Here is a 6,074-nt window from a genome sequence, read left to right on the forward strand (position 1 = left end):
CCGACATGGCAACAGCTGAATAATGTATAATACACTTCGATAATATTTCAACTAAAAATACTAGTAATAGTGTTATTAAAGAGGTAGTCTCTCTTATATTGTTATAATTTTTCTATCTATCAGCACCATCTCTTTCCACCATTTCATCATTCTCTCTCTTGCTTCCTCCCATCTCCTTCTCCTCCTTTTCAGTGAGACAACGAAACGGAAGATATTATTAGTAATATCAACATTGGCGTTTCAAAAAATCCTAGTATATGAAACATAACCGGCTATTTACGAAATTGAGAATGCGAAAAAATGCGAAGAAAATACGTAGGAGGAAAAACGAAGAAGCTTAGAAAATAATGAGAGTGGCAGTGGAACAAGAAGAGAGAGAGGAGAAGAAGAAGAAGGAGAAGAGGAGAGGAGGTACAAGAAAAAAAGAAGAAGGAGAAGAAGAAGAAGAAGAAGAAGAAGAGGAAGGAGAAGAAGCAGAAGAAGAAGACGAAGAAGAGAGAAGAAGAAGAAGAAGAAAAGAAAGAAGAAGAAGAAGAAGAGAAGACGAAGAAGAAGAAGAAGAAGAGGAAGAAGAAGAAGAAGAAGAAGAAGAAGAAGAAGAAGAAGAAGAAGAAGAAGAGAAGAGTAATTATAAAAATGCATAGATAAAAAGGAAAAGATAAGTGGGGGTGAATGAGGTTGAAATAGTAATAACAATACATTCAAAGTCGTCCAATTGGGAACATCTCTAACGGTCTACTTTGAAAAATGAAATGAGGAAAATGAGGCGAACTTTCCATTTGCTGACTGCCTATTTATAATTTTTCCCCTGTGACTTTTCCAACATACATAATACACAATACACTGCGGTACACTTTGTATTACTATGAATGGCAAAGTTTTTCAATTAGAGGCAGAGAGACTCTTTAGTGAGATCCATGCTATAATGGTAGTAGTATTTGAACAACATTGGTGTTGCTATCCTTCTATATCATTCGACAAAACAGATAGCGCTATCCTCTTCTTCCTCTGCAGCAACGTTGCCAGATTGTTTTCAACGACGTAGAAATATAATAAATTAACGAATTAATTTAATATTTTATTATTTTGATTGTATGTATTATAGTATTAGGATTAGTATTAGTAATGACAAGTTACCTGTCAAATGGGATTATTCCCAAAATTGATGTAATGTAATGATTATTAAAAAAAAAAAAGTTTCAATCTTCATAACTTTCATTCATATCACGAAGTTTGAGCGATTTTCATTTTTCACAAAAATTGATGAAATCCATGGACTAACCATAGTGAACCACACTGAGACGGGAAGTATCTCAGATTTGGCTGAAATATCTCCTGAACGGTGAGGAATTTTGCAAATCTGATTCCAGATTCGTGTTTCTCGCATCAAAGACCATATTTAAGATCACGAAGTTTGAGCGATTTTTATTTTTCACTAAAAATTGATGAAATCCATGGACTAACACCATCGTGAACCACACTGAGACGAGAAGTATCTCGGATTTGGCTGAAATATCTCCTGAACGGTGAGGAATAATGCATTTATGATTTCAGATTCGTGTTTCTCGCATCAAATACCATGAGATCACAAAGTTTGAACGATTTTTATTTTCAACTAAAAATTGATAAAATCCATGAACTGAACATCGTGAAACATTCCAAAACAAAAAGAATGTCAGATTTGGCTTAAATTTGAACCACACTGAGACGAAAAGTATCTCAGATTTGGCTGAAATATCTCCTGAACGGTGGAGAATATTGCATTTATGATTCCAGATTCGTGTTTCTCGCATCAAAAACCATAAGATCACGTAGTTTGAACGATTCTTATTTTTCACAAAAAATTGATGAAATCCATGGCCTAACCATCGAGAACCACACTGAGACGAAAAGTATCTCAGATTTGGCTGAAATGTCTCCTGAACGGTGGAGAATATTGCATTTATGATTCCAGATTTGTGTTTCTCGCATCAAAGACCATGCGATCACAAAGTTTGAGCGATTTTCATTTCTCACTAAAATCGATGAAATCCACACTGGTAACCACACTGAGACGGAAAGTATCTCAGATTTGGCTGGAATATATCCTGAACGGTGAAGAATATTGCATTTATGATTCCAGATTCGTGTTTCACGCATCAAAGACCATAATTAAGATAACGAAGTTTGGGCGATTTTCATTCTTCACTAAAAATTGATGAAATCCATGGACTAACCATCGTGAAACATTCCAAAACAAAAAGAATGTCAGATTTGGCTTAAATTTGAACCACAATGACACGAAAAGTATCTCAGATTTGACTGAAATATCTCCTGAACGGTGAGGAATTTTGCAAATCTGATACCAGATTTGTGTTTCTCGCATCAAAGACCAGGCGATAACAAAGTTTGAGCGATTTTCATTTTCCACTTGAAAATGATGAAATCCATGGACTGTGAACATCGTGAACCACATTGCGCCGAAAAGTATCTCAGATTCGAATGAATTTGCACCATAGATGAAGCTTGACCTGAGAAATGACAGAGACAAATTTGGCACACCCAGCTACAGGGTGAGTTCTGGAACTGGAAACATGAAATTATAAAATGGTCATATTTCGTGAACGGTTGGAAATTTTCAAAATATGATTCCAGATTCGTGTTTCTCGCACCAAAGACCATAAGATCACGAAGTTTGAGCGATTCCTATTTATCACTGAAAATTTATGAAATACATGGACTAACCATCGTGAAACACACCGAAACAATAAGTATCTTAAGTTGCGTACACATATACGCACTTCTAACCCGCACCGAGCTCGCTCCGCCTTCGTACCGCCCTCGTACCGCCCTCGTTCCTTCATCGTACCGCCCTCGTTCCTTCATCGTACCACAGTCACTCCGCCCGCGCACCCATCATGAACGTTACAGAAGATGTTAGATCTTCTCGCGTTCCCCGGTCGAACCACTGTTGCTCCCCGGTCGATTATCAATCGCTCTGCTGGAGTGACGTTCGGTTGCGGAGCAGAGCGGAAGTCTGTACGCACCTTTAGATTTGACTTAAATTTGCACCATAGATAAAGCTTGACCTGAGACATGTCAGAGACAAATTTGGCACCCCCAGATCCTATACAGAGTGAGTTATGAAGCTGCAAACATAAAATTTTCGAATGGTCATACCTCCTGAACGGTAAGAAATTTTGCAAATATGATTCCAGATTCGTGTTTCTCGCATCAAATACCATAAGATAACAAAGTTTGAGCGATTTTCATTTTTCACTAGAAATTGACGAAATCCATGGACTAACTAACCATCGTGAACCACAGGAGACGAAATTATCCCAGATTTGGCTTTAATTTGCACCATAGATGAATATTGACCTGAGAAATGGCAGAGCCAAATCTGGCACCCCCAGCCACAATATGAAGCTGCAAACATAAAATTTTCAAATTTTAGAATGGTCATACCTCCTGAACGGTAAGGAATATTGCAAATCTGATTCCAGATTCGTGTTTCTCGCATCAAACCATAAGATAACAAAGTTTGAGCGATTTTTATTTTTCACAAAAAATTGATTAAATCCATGGACTGATCATCGTGAACCACACCAAAACAAAGAGAATCTCAGATTTGGCTTAAATTTGCACCATAGATAAACCTTGACCTGAGAAATGTCAGTGCCAAATTTATCACCCCCAGCCACTATACAGGGTGAGTTATAAAGCTGCAAACATACAATTTTCAAATTTTCGAATGGTCATATCTCCTTAACAGTAAGGAATTTTGCAAATCTGATTCCAGATTCGTGTTTCTCGCATCAAAGACCATATGATCACAAAGTTTGAACGATTTTTATTTTCAACTTGAAAATGATGAAATCCATGGACTGTGAACCTCGTGAACCACATTGAGCCGAAAGGTATCTCAGATTCGGCTTGAATTTGCACCATAAATAAACCTTGACCTGAGAAATGTCAGAGCCAAATTTGGCACCCCCAGCTACGAATCACCATGTCTCACGAATCGAAGACCATGAGATCACGAAGTTTGAGCGATTTTTATTTTCCACTTGAAATTGATAAAAACACACCGAAACAAAAAGTAGGTATCTCAGATTTGGCTTAAATTTGCACCATAGATGAAGCTTGACCTGAGAAATGTCAGAGCCAATTTTGGCTCCTAAGCCAGTTCTTCCCTTTATTATAATACTCAAGTTATATAGATATTGATCACAGATTGAATAAGTAATATCTAAGATTACTCTCTTAATATTACCATAGAGAAACATTAGCGTAAGTAGATATCCCATGGTATGGGGAATTTATGTCGCAACTTTTAATGTTATCTCAAGCCGATTACTGTCGATTATTGTAAATTTTTACTGTTTGTTGGGGTGAAAATGTAAGAACGGCACCAATTTGAAGACTACCACGTCACACAGCTTCATTGGGAAAGAACTATGTGAACTATCGGCTTGGGATAACAGTAAACGTTGCGACATAAACGCCCTATTCCTGCTTTATGCTATCGTTTCTCTATGATATTACTCTATCAATATCTAAGTCCTATCTGCTATGGATATAGATGATCTTTAGTAGGTAATAATAATATCGAGTGACCTGGCTAGCTCAGGTCTGGTGTCAGAGTTTTCAGGTCACAACTGATGAATTTCAGGGCCTCTGACATCACCTAACGACTGGCTCTGACCTAACGATATTCAGGCAGTGTATGTACTTTTCAGTGGGTAATTCATGTATTTGATAGGCAGATATTAGATATAATGAGAGAATCATGCTTTTAAGTGCTAATATACATGAAACAATAGCTCAATTTCCTCCATCATAAACTTATCACCGGAATTAAGATTAAAAAAGTTGATTAACTCCTATAATCTACAAAAACCACCCTGCAGTGATATTCACTTCAAACTGTCAGTATTCGTAATAAGAAACACCAATGCTTCCCATTTAATCAACACTGACAGTTAAAAATGAGCCACACTTCAGCAATGAAATAACCAATTTGAAGTTTTCACAGCTTTTTGCCAGCGAGCAGAGTTGTTGGACTTAATTAAAACTTGGGAACTTAACTTACCTTCGGCTATTAAAGCGCTGCCACACGTCTGTCGAAGAAACTAGACCGATTAACTAACTAAAGTAACTAACTCAACTAACAGAAGTTGACTGTGGTTTCGATGGATTTAATTTTGATAATTTAATCACACATCTGTCGAGCAAAATTAAACCAGCTAACTAACGAAACTTAGAGAAGTGCACAGTGGTTTTGATGGATTTAATTTTGTTAATTTAATCACACGTCTGTGGAGAAGAGTTACACCAATTAACTAACTAAAGTGAGAGGAGTTCACAATGGTTTAGATGGATTTTATTTTGTTAATTTAATCACACGTCTGTGGAGAAAAACTGCACCAAAAAACTAAACTAAGAGAAGTTCAGAGTTGTTTTCGATGGATTTAATTTTGATACTCTAATCACACAGTTTAGAGCAGTTTTGGGGGAATGCCTGTTGTTTTTACCTGAATTGTATATGAATATGAATAAATAAATAAATAAACACATCTGTCGAACAAACTACAATTAACTACTAACTAATAACTCAACTAACTAACTAAAGTAACAGAAGTTCACAATGGTTCCGATGTATTAAAATTTTAACCTCATGAGACGTCCACAATTCGAAATTTTGCGAGTTAATTTATTTTGAGAGTTAGGTTGTTCTAGTCTACGTTTGTTGAAAAAACTACAGCAATCAACTAACAAATAACTAAACTGACAGAAGTTCACAATATTGATTCGATGGATCTAGAGAGACATCAACAATAATTTCAAATCTAGTGGATTAATTCATTTGAGAGCTAGTTGATTTATTTGAGAGTGAGTTGATTTATTTGAGAGAAAGTTATTCGAGAGTGAGTTACTTCATTTGAAAGTGAGTTGATTTATTCAGGAGTGAGTTATTTATTTGAGAGTGGTTAATTTATTTAAGAGTGAGTCGATTAATTGGGGAATGTGTTTATTTATTAGAGAGTAAGTTTATTTATTGGAAAGTAAATCAATTTAATTGAAAGTGAGTC

At 36.2% G+C, this 6,074-nt stretch overlaps 1 protein-coding gene across 1 annotated transcript in view; it reads right to left on the reverse strand.

Annotated features, from left to right (window-relative positions):
• Positions 1–5,094, reverse strand: part of LOC111047318 (cytochrome P450 4C1) — an 85,314-nt gene extending 80,220 nt beyond the window's left edge. The window contains 1 exon segment of the mRNA XM_039439594.1: positions 5,075–5,094. The gene's annotated coding sequence lies outside the window, so the exon portion shown is untranslated.
• Positions 5,095–6,074: the final 980 nt, after the last annotated feature.

This window comes from Nilaparvata lugens, chromosome 13 (assembly GCF_014356525.2).
Source record: "Nilaparvata lugens isolate BPH chromosome 13, ASM1435652v1, whole genome shotgun sequence".
NCBI classification, from domain to species: Eukaryota; Metazoa; Arthropoda; class Insecta; order Hemiptera; family Delphacidae; genus Nilaparvata; species Nilaparvata lugens.